Below are 11,218 nucleotides of genomic sequence, written 5' to 3' on the forward strand. Positions count from 1 at the left end.
CCATAAAGATTTACAGCCTTGGAAACCCTGTACAGGGTCGCTATGAGTCAGAACCAACTCCACGGTACTTAAAAACAACAACAATGACTTCTTCATTGAAAATACCTTTTCTCAGCAACATAAAATATGCCTATACACATGAACCTCACCAGATGGGATACACAGGAATCAGACTGACTACATCTGTAAGAACAGACAGTGAAGAATTCAATCATCAGCCAAAACACAGGTTGAGGGGCAGACGGGACAGAGCATCAATTTATCATATGCAAGATCAGACCGAAGTTGAAGAAAATTAAAACAAGTACAAGAAAACAAAATATGTCCTTGAATATATCCCACCTAAATTTATAGATCATCTCAAGAATAGATTTGATGCATTAGACACTCATGAGTGGGGACCAGAACATTGTGGAATGACATCAAGAACATCATGCAGTAAAAAGCAAAAAGGTCATGCAAAAGAAAGAAAAAGAAAAGACCACAATGGATATCAGAAGAGACCCTGAAACTTGCTTTTGAGGGTAAAGAAGTTAAAGCGAATAGAAGGAATGAGAAAGGAAAAATAATGAACAGAAAATTTCAAAAGACAGTTTGAAAAGACAAAACCAATTATTATCATGAAATGTGCAAAGATCTTGAATTAGAAAACCAAAAGGGAAGAACAGCTTAGCATTTCTAAAGCTAAAAGGACTGAAGAAAAAATTCAAGCCTGATTTGTAATATTGAAGGATTCAAAGGGCAAAATATTGAAAGGTAGAGAAAGCATCAAAAGAATGGATAGAAGAAATATATAGAATTACTGCGCCATAAAGAAATTGTTGCAGCTCAAGCATTTCAAGAGGTAGAATATGATTAAGAACCAATGCTATTGAAGGAAGAAGTCCAACCGAAGGCATTAGAAAAAACAAGTCTCCAGAACTGGATGGAATACAAATTGAAATCTTTCACCAAGATGCAACATGAGAAGCATTCACTAATTTATGCCAAGAAATTTGGAAGATCTCTACCTGGCCAATTCATAAGAAGAGAAGAGATCTCAAGAGAGGTGATCCAACAGAATGTGGAAATCATTAAACAATGTCACTAATATTGCATGTAAGGAAAATGTTGTTGAAGATAATTAAAGCATGCTTGCAACAATACATCAACAGGGAACTGACAGAAATTCAAGCTGGATTCCGAAGAAGATGTGGAACTAGGGATATTATTGGTGATATCAGATGGATCTGGGAGATCATTTCTGATGTCAGATGGATCTTGTCTGAAAGCAGAGAATACAAAAAAGATGTTTACTTGTGCTTCACTGACTATGCAAAGGCTTTTGATTGTGTGGGTCTTGATAAATTAAGGATAACATTGGGAAGAATGATATACTAGAACACTTAACTATTCTTATAAGGAAATTTTACATAAACATAGAATCAGTCATTCAAACAGAAAAAGGGATGCTGAATTGTTTAAAATTAGGAAAGTCGTGTGCCAGGATTGGATCCTTTAACCACACTTATTCATTCTGTAGGTTGACCAAATAATTTGAGAGACTGGGTTATATGAAGAAGAATGTGGAATCAGGTTTGGAGGAAGACTCATTAACAACCTGTGATATATAGTTTGTACAACCTTACTGACTGGAAGGCAAAAGGACATAAAATACAGATGAAGAACAAAGAATATAGCCTTCAATACACATTACACCTCAACATAAGGAAAACAAAAATCCTCACATGTGGACCAATAAATAACATGATAAATGGAGAAATGATTGAAGTTGTCAAAAGCTTCATTTTGCTTGTATCCACAACCAACATTTATATTATCTTATAACAGCAATCAAGAAATCAAATAACATTTTGCATTGGGCAAAACTGCTGCACAAGACCTCTTTAAAGTATGAAAGAACAAAGATACCAGTTTGAGGACTAAGGTAGGACTGATCCAAGTCATGAGAGTTTCAGTCAATTCATATGCATATGAAAGTTGAACAATGAATAAGGAAGACTGTAGATGTACTGATGTATTTGAATTATGGTGTTGGTGAAGAATATTATAATACTATACCACAGACTGCTAGAAGAATAACCAAATCTTGTCTTGGAAGAAGCAATGAGCCAGAATGTTCCTTAGAAGAGAGGATGGTGAGACTTCATCTGTCATACTTCAGACATGTTATCAGGAAGAATCAGTCCCTGGAGAAGGATGTCATGCTTGGTAAAATAGAGAGTCAATAAAAAAAATAAATAAATAATAAGACCCTCCAACAAGGTGGATTGATACTGCGGCAGAATCCATGGGCTCAAATATAACAATTGTGATGTTGGGGCAGGACTGGGCTGGTTTTGTTCTGTTGTGCACAGGGTCACTGTGACAACACAACAACAAAAATACAGGGAATTTAAAAAATCAAAATATGATTTCTGATGGATTTTAAAAAAATCATAATATGATTTCTGATGGAATTTTAAATGACCAGACTGAAGAAGTCACCCTACTTTCTCTGTAGCAGCAAATAATTTATTTAATTCTAGAAACTTGTAGCACAATAGTTCTCAAACTTTAGTCTGCATCAAAACTACTGAAAGGCTTCTTATTACACAGTTTCTGATTCAGTCTGTTTGGGCGGGGTCTGTGAATTTGCATTGCTAATTATTTCTGATGCTGCTGGTCCAGGAACCACATTTTGAAAACTGGTGTCCTAGAGCAATAAACCCCAGCAAGTGGACCACAGACCACTAGGCTACTATGGTATTTTTATGAGCAGCAAGTATTGTATATTGACTGAATAAATAGAAGGAAGGCTTCCATCATGTGGGATTGTTTAAATATTTTGATGTAGAAAAGGAAGCCTCACTCTTAGTAAATATTTAGAAGGTAGTCAGGTAGTCAGTAGTGATTTACGTCTTTTGCTAGGTAGTCTTGGTGTGGTACTATAGGATAAGAACTGGACTGTAAGGTAGGTTTGAACTGCAAGGTTGGCAATTCAAACTCACCAGCCACTCCTTGGAAACCTATACAACGTCCCTAAGAGCTGCTAACTCAACGGCACTGAACAACAGTCTTTGAACAGAGGTCTCTGTAGTGTTGTGTTAAGAATGATTCTTGTGATTCCATATTTTGACTCATTAGGATTCGAAGGATTTTACTAAATAAGCGAAAGGGATGAACATGTACCATGTATTTGCCATTTTCAGTCTAAATATGATAGTTTTTACAGTTTTAACCAACTAGGGCCATTTCACCCATCCTATGGAGTTCTGGTGTGGCACTGTGGGTTAATGTGCTAGACTGTAAAGCCATTTGAACTGCAAGGTTGGCAGTTCAAGCTCACCAGGTACTCCTTGGAAATCCTACATAGGGTCGCTATGGTTCGGAATCAACCTAACGGCACTTCACAACAACAACATGGCTTTGTATACAATTCCCATGTGGCTGGTGCCCTTCACATTTCCTGCCCCACTCTAACTCATCTCCTGCCTAGCTCTGCCTCTGACTTCCAGAGCTTTATTGCCAATTCTCCTTGACATCACTTATTGGAGACTGTACGTGCATCTCATAGTTAACACATACTGTAAGGAATTCCTGATTTCCCTCCACAGACCCCTCTAATCCCATTTTAAATGGCTCCATCAACTATCCTTGATCCTCGGAAGAGTTCTTTATTTCTCTCTCTTGATCATTTGAAATACCCACTCCATCTCCAACTTTTGTGGATTCTTCTTGTTTTCCTGTTTTCTACCACTCTCAACAAAGTCACTATCATCTCTCACTGGAACCCTGGCACCATTCTCATGCTCTCTCCTCTTCAATGCAAAGTTAAAGGGAAATTCTAAGGATACCTTCTATGGTTTTTTATTTCTATTATGGTAAAATTAAAAAAAAATTTAAATCGCCCTCCATTAATTATGCATAATTCAGATCCTGCCCTACTCTCTGACCTCAGTCCTACTATTTCTGGGACTGATTGCACTCTGCTACATTGGTTTTTCTTCAGTTTTTCAAATGCATTAAATACTTTCTCCCTCGGGACTTCCATTCTCTTGCGTCTTGCCCTTTCTCTGCCTAACACCTACACATCCTCCTGGTCACAATTTAATATCACTTCTTCAAATAGCCCTTGATTGCTTCAATCTGAATTGTTGTTGTGTTGTTGTTAGCTATCATCAAGTTGGTTCCTGACGCACGGTGGTCGTGGGGCCTGTGCTGACTGGTCCTGTGCCATCTGCAGGATAGATTGTGATTTGGAGACTTGCGTTTCACAGGGTTTTCATTGGCTGAGTTTCTGAAGCAGATCACCCAGTCTTTCTTCCTAGTTAGTCTTAATCTCGGAGTAACACTGAAATCTGTTTTGCATCACAGCAACAGACAAGCTTTCACTGACAGATGGTGGTGGCTGTGCACGAGGTACATTAAGCAGGAATTGAACCCAGATTTCCTGCACTGATGACAAGATGTCTACCACTAACTCACCACTCCTTGCTTAATCTAAATTGTTGTTGTTGTTGTTCAGTGCCTTCGAGTCACTTCCAACTCATAGCAGTCCTGTATAGGGTTTCAGAGGAGTTGCTGTTGAGTTTGAATAGCCAAACTTCTGGTTCAAACTGACCTTACAGCGTAGCTTTATTCCACAGCACCACATCAAGACTCCTAATTTAAATTGTTGTTGTGGTTAAGTGCTGTCAAGTCGGTTCCGACTCATAGTGACCCTGATTAGGGTTTCCAAGGAGTGGCTGGTGAGCTTGAATCGCTGACCTTGTGGCTTAAACCAACTGTGCAGTCCAGTGCATTAACCCACAGTGCCACATCAGGACTCCTTTTACTGAGCCTAACACTTTGCTAATTATTAAGTACTCAAAAATTAGTAAGTTATTTCCTCCACCTCTAAACCTAGCACTCAAAGATATCAAAAGTATAGTGAAAAATGAAAACATACTGACTCATTGTTGTATTTAAATTTTCCTAATATCTATGAAATTGTCTTAGAGTAGCTTGAGTTCTGTTATGATTGTTCAGTTTCTTTTTAAAAAGTTCAGGGTACAAAAGACAGTGGGCCCCTTTAAGAAATACCTGGCAAGAACAAAGAACTCTTCAGAATTCTGAACAGAATAGACCATATAGTCTTACATGCATCTGGATGGGCCAATTGAGCAATATTAGAGCTCAGCCATCAGGTAATACTATTTCTGATTCAAAGGACATAACTCCAGGGTTTGGACCCCAGGAATCATTCTATTGTGTAAACTTTACTCTTTTTCTAATTGTTTTTGTCACTTAAAGTCGGAAAGTTTAAAGTGATTTTCTTCTGTTAATAAGATGAGCCTGTTTCTTCAAAGAGGGGAAGATACTGGCATTTTAGGTTCCTGGAATCAGTAAGATAAACAGTAATGGTACTAACTCAGGTAATCGGATGTTTGCAACCTAAAGGAGAGAGGAAGAGGGAAATATTCTCTGGCTCTAGGAGCTTTAAGCCCCAAGGTGCCTCCAAGGCCTGAGGAGGGAGAAGTGCTTCTCCCCACAATGCGCTCAGGGCAGCAAGCTCCTGATTCCATTAAAAGAGTCAGTGTGACATGAAGGCTACTCTGTTTGTCATCACTGATTAGGTAACCACACAGATTAGTCAGGAAGACATTAGATTAAATTGTAACTAAGCATTTGTATTACCGGTATGGTGCTGTGGGCTAATGCCTCAGACTGCAAAGTGGTTTGAACTGCAAGGTCAGTGGTTCAAGGTCAGCTGCTCCTTGGAAACCCTATACTCAGTTGCTATGAGTTGGAATCGACTCAATGGCACTTAACAACGACAACAACATATCATGAACCCTGATATCAATATTTTATACAATTGTTAGTAATCACAGATGTAATGCTATTTGTATTTTTATATTAACAAAAGTTACTATCTGTACATTATGCTGAGTGACATAATTCAGTCATAAAAGGGTAAATATTATAAGATTCTCCCAGATACGAAATATCTAGAATAGGCAAACGCATAGAGATAAAAATAGATCAAAGGTTACCAATAACTTGGGGGCTGGAGGGTGATAAGTTTAGTGCTTAGGGGACACTGAACTTCTGTTTGGGGTGATGGAAAAGTTATGGAAACAGAAAGTGGTGATGATTGTGCCACAACATTGTAAATATGATTAATGTCACTAAATTGGACACTTAAGATTGGTCAGAATGGCAAATATGCTACATATATAGTCCACCACAATAAAAAATTTGAAAATGTCTTACAGTGGTATGTACAAGCTGTAGAATGTGCTCCAGCATTCCATTTATGTGCATTGCAAAGTCCTTTTTATCTGGAAGATTACACAAGAAACTATTAACAGTATGTACCTTTGAAGTACAAAGGGTTGAGGAAGAAAAGAACTTTCAGCTTTCTACTTTTTCATTGTGTATCTTTATGTACTTGTTAAGGTGTTTAGTGACATTCACGTAGTATTGCTTTTTAAAATTAAAATTAAAATTAAGTGAAAACATTTTTAAAACTTATTGTAGGTAGAAAAATTGCAAGGAACTGGATCATGTGTTAATCTGGAGAAACTTAAATAGCTAGGACACTAAGCCATGTCCCCAGCCATCACCTCAGAAGGTGCACTGAGTTTGGTAGGAAATAACCCACCATAATAATGAATGCAAGGTCTGTCACCTATGATTGACAACTACCAAATAATGATAAACATCCCACTTGCATTGCCTGCCAGATAAGGAGACACTGATTTACTGTTCCTGAATATCAGGGCCTGAAACAGTTAACTAATTTCACCAAAGGCTTCTCCCTTCCCCCTCACAGGGATATCTTACAGGATGGGGCCTGACTTGCCAAGAGAACCAGAACTTGCAGTTCAGCTAGGAACCCTGACTTCCCACACAGAAAAAAGACATGCAGGAAGGGGAAAACCTGAAAATTCTCTGAGGGAGAAAAGAACAGAACAGAACAAAACCCAGGGTTCATAACGATTTGTCTGACGCCTACGTCAAATTTGTTTGGAGATAAAGGGGATTAGAGGCTATGGGGAAAGGCAGAAACAGGAATGAAAATGCAGCCTGTGCATGTTGTCACACACATTTCCCTCACACTCTGGAGGAGGGGTGCCTAGGACAAGGAGGAGGAGGGGCATGGGGAGGCACTCTGAACAGCAGCCTACATCTGATCCTTCAGGGCACTCTGAGTGCATTTTGGAGGATACATCCCGGGGCCCTGAGGAGAAAAACGCTTCTTGGATGTTTTCTCAAAGCCTGTGATACTACTGTAAAGAGGGAGGAAAAGGGAAATGACAAAACAGGATTTAACTTTGTGTTTAGAAGTGCTCCAAGTCCAAATGTGTTCAGTGTACCCAGTGTATGCCACAAAGCTTCTCTAGAGTGGATTAACCCAGGGGCTACCTGAGGCACAAATTCATTCTCCCATGGTTACTCAAGTACCTACAGTGGTGAGGCTCTGGCTACATGTTGGTTTGGGGGGCAGGAGGGTTCAGTGGTGGGCAATTACACAAGGATATTGCCCTTCTGAAGTCCATAGTCTAGTGAGGATAGGTCCCATAATTTCCATTATAGCAGGACCACAGTTTCCATGACTGAAACCAAAGAAAGAGAGATACTCCTTCCAGGTCTCTGAAACTTAATGCATGAGCCTGTGACCCAAACTCCCTTAGCCAGCTGTTCATATCAGACCTTGCATCTGAAACAAGAAATTCAAAACCATAGAGGAAAATTGGGACTCTCTCCAGGAGTGAAGGCAGTGAGGTTGGAAGTAGTAGTGACAGCAAAAGCATCCTATAAATACGGGCAATGGAGGCAGTGGTAGGGATAGCAGCATCTTAACAAAACTCTCAAGAGAGAGTTTGCCACCCAGCCTCTCTTGGTTCCTTCCTATTTGCTAAGGATGGTTCCTAAGCTTTGGAAATTTGGTGATCAGGGCTGGCTACATAATTTGAAAAGCCTAGTACAAGATAAAAATATAGGGCCTGAAGTTCATGGTACCCACCTCTCGTCTGTCAGTCTATCAGTCTGTGGGGGCTTGCTATGTTCTGGAGGCTATGCCACAGGTATTTTAATAATAGCAGGGTTCCCCCATGGTAGATAGGTTTCAATTGAGCATCCAGATGAAGAAAGACTAGCAAGAAAGAGAGATGGATTACTTCCAAATATTTCATCACTGAAAACCTTATGGATAGCAGTGGAACACTGTCAGCATGAGAATACTGAAAATTGAAGCACGATGAAGAGTACCAAAATATCATCTGATATATTGCTGAAAGGTGAGCCCCTCAGATTGGAAGGCACTCAAAATATGACTGAGAAGGAACTTTTTCCTTAAAGTAGAATGGACTATGATGACACTAATGGAGTAAAACCTTCGGGACCTTCATTTGCTGGTGGGGCACAACTCAAATTTCAGGTTCAGGCTGAAGCCGAAGAAAATTAAAACAAGTCCACGAGAGCCAAAATATGACCTTGAACATATCCCACGTGGATTTAGTGATCATCTGAAGAACAGATTTGATGCATTAGACATTGAAGACCAGAGACCAGAAGAGTTGTGGGATGACATCAAGAACATCAAACAGGAAGAAAGCAAAAGGTCACTAAGAAGATGAGACAGAAGGAAAAGGCCAAAATGGATGTCAGAAGAGACACTGAACCTTGCTCTCCAGTGTAGAGGTGCTAAAGCAAATGGAAAAACTGAGGAGGTATAAGAGCTGAATAGGAAATTTCAAAGAGCAGCTCAGGAAGACAAGGTCAAATATTATAACGAAATGTGCAAAGACATGGAGTTAGAAAACCAAAAGGGAAGAATGCACTCAGCATTTCTCAAACTGAGGGAACTGAAGAAAAATTCAAGCCTCAAAAAGCATATTGAAGGATTTTATGGGCAAAATATTGAATGATGCAGAAAGCATCAAAAGAAGATGGAAGGAATACACAGAGTCACTGTAACAAAAAGAAATGGTCTATGTTTATCCATTTCAAGAGCCAATGATACTGAAGGAGGAAGTCCAAGGTGCATTGAAGGCATTGACAAATAACAAGGCACAGGGAATTGATGGAATACAGATTGAAATCTTTCAACAAACTAATGCAGCACTGGAGACACTCACTCATCTATGCCAAGAAATTTGTAAGACAACCACCTGACCAGCTGACTGGAAGAGATCCATAGTTGTGCCCATTCTAAAGAGAAGTGACCCAATGGAATGTGGAAATCATCGGACAATATCATTAATATGGCATGCAAGTGACAGAGTTGGAGCTAAAATGAATAAAAATCTAATTAATATTAAGTAAGAGTAATTTGACAGTTCGTGATTTGTAGGATTAAAATAGCTAATTTAATTATTGCCTATGGTTACTTAGAATATCATGCTCATTGAAGTCAAGGTTTTAAAAACTTGAGTGACCACTGCTTATAAAAAAGTATGGAGGAAGTCAAGAACCATGCAATGGTTACACTGCATATATGTAACATAAAGGAGAAAGAGAATGATACAGTCAAATCCCTAAATCTCTGCTTAAGTTTTGAAGTTCAAAGATATTTGATGACCTTGTTAAAAACAGAACAACAACAACAACAAAACCTCTATCTTTCAGGCACAGGACTAAAAACCAATTTCACAGATTAATCCTATGAACTTTTAATTTACAATAGGTGAATTCATTAGGTCTCATTAGGTCTCTCCTGTAAGAATAAGAACACTAAGAGTGACTGGGAACCCTTTAAAAGCATAAAGGGTAACTCCCATACCCATTAGCAGAAGCAGCCCCTCCTCCACCCTTGTCTGATAAGACTGTTAAGCTTTGCCTGTAAACAATGCAACTGTTTTCATCAGTCCATTCTTTTCAGGCTACAGCTCAATTGCCCATAATTATATCAGACCTGAGTCCTGGTGTGGCACTGTAGATTAATGCGCTGGACTGCAAACTCGGTTTTAAGCGCATATAGAGCTCTGGTATCGTAGTGGTTACGAATCTGGCTGCGAACAGCAAGGTCAGCAGTTCGAAACTACCAGCTGTTCCGCGCGGGAGAAAGATGAGGCTTTCTGCTCCCGTTAAGATTTACAGCCTCGGAAACCCTGTACAGGGTCGCTATGAGTCAGAACCGACTCCACGGCACTTAACAACAACAAAGAGCTCTGGTAGCATAACGATTACGAATCAGACTGCTAATCTCACAATCAGCAGTTAGAAACTACCAACTGTTCCGCGGGAGAAAGATGAGGCTTTCTGCTCTTGTAAAGATTTATAGCCTCGGAAACCCTGTACAGGGTCGCTATGAGTCAGAACCAATTCCATGGCACATAACAAAAACAACAACATAGGGTCTCTCTGGGTTGGAACCGACTCAACAGCACTTAACAACAATAACATATCAGACCTAAAACAATAAATAAGGAGCTCTGGTACCGTAGTGGATTAAAAGTTGCACTGCTAACTTCAAAGCCAGTAATTAAAATCTGCCAACGCTCCATGGGACAAAGATGAGATTTTCTGCTCCTGTAAAGACTAACGACCTCAGAAACTCTATACAGGGTCGCTATGAGTTGGAACTTACTCAATGGTGTGGCACTGTGGGTAAATGCACCCGACTGCAAAGCCATTTGAACTGCAAGATTGGCTGTTCAAGCTCATCAGCTGCTCCTCGGAAACCCTATACAGGGTCGCTATGGGTCAGAATCAACTCGATGGCACTTAACAACAACCACCACCACCATAACAATAAATAGATCCCAATATACCTTATAAAGTCAATTACAAAGTCAAATCTACAATGGCAAATCCTACATACTTTTTCTAATTTATAATAGATATATCTGAATTATGTGCAAAAGGATAGATTAAGAAAGGAAGAATATATTTTTATATTTGTATTAATTTATTGATGTAGATTTCTTGCTGTCAATTCTGAATTCAAAATGCTGACTTAAGCATTTGAGCTTGATTCAGATTATGTTTTTAGTTGATATACTGAGATGTGAATTAAATGATACCTCAAGTGAAATAAAGTTTATACCCCAGAAACTCTTTGGTATATGTAATAGTTAAGGTTCTGTGCCAACTTGTCTAGGCCAGGATTTCCAGAAGTTTGGCAGTTAAAATGTGCTTATTCTCTTGGTGATGAAACCTAATACAGGCATAGTTAACTCTATGATGATTGGCCTTGAACAGCCAATCATTTGAAAGGATGTTTCTTTGGTGTGTGTGTGTGTGTGTG

The sequence above is a fragment of the Chrysochloris asiatica genome, unplaced genomic scaffold, assembly GCF_000296735.1.
Source record: "Chrysochloris asiatica unplaced genomic scaffold, ChrAsi1.0 scaffold00050, whole genome shotgun sequence".
NCBI lineage: Eukaryota > Metazoa > Chordata > Mammalia > Afrosoricida > Chrysochloridae > Chrysochloris > Chrysochloris asiatica.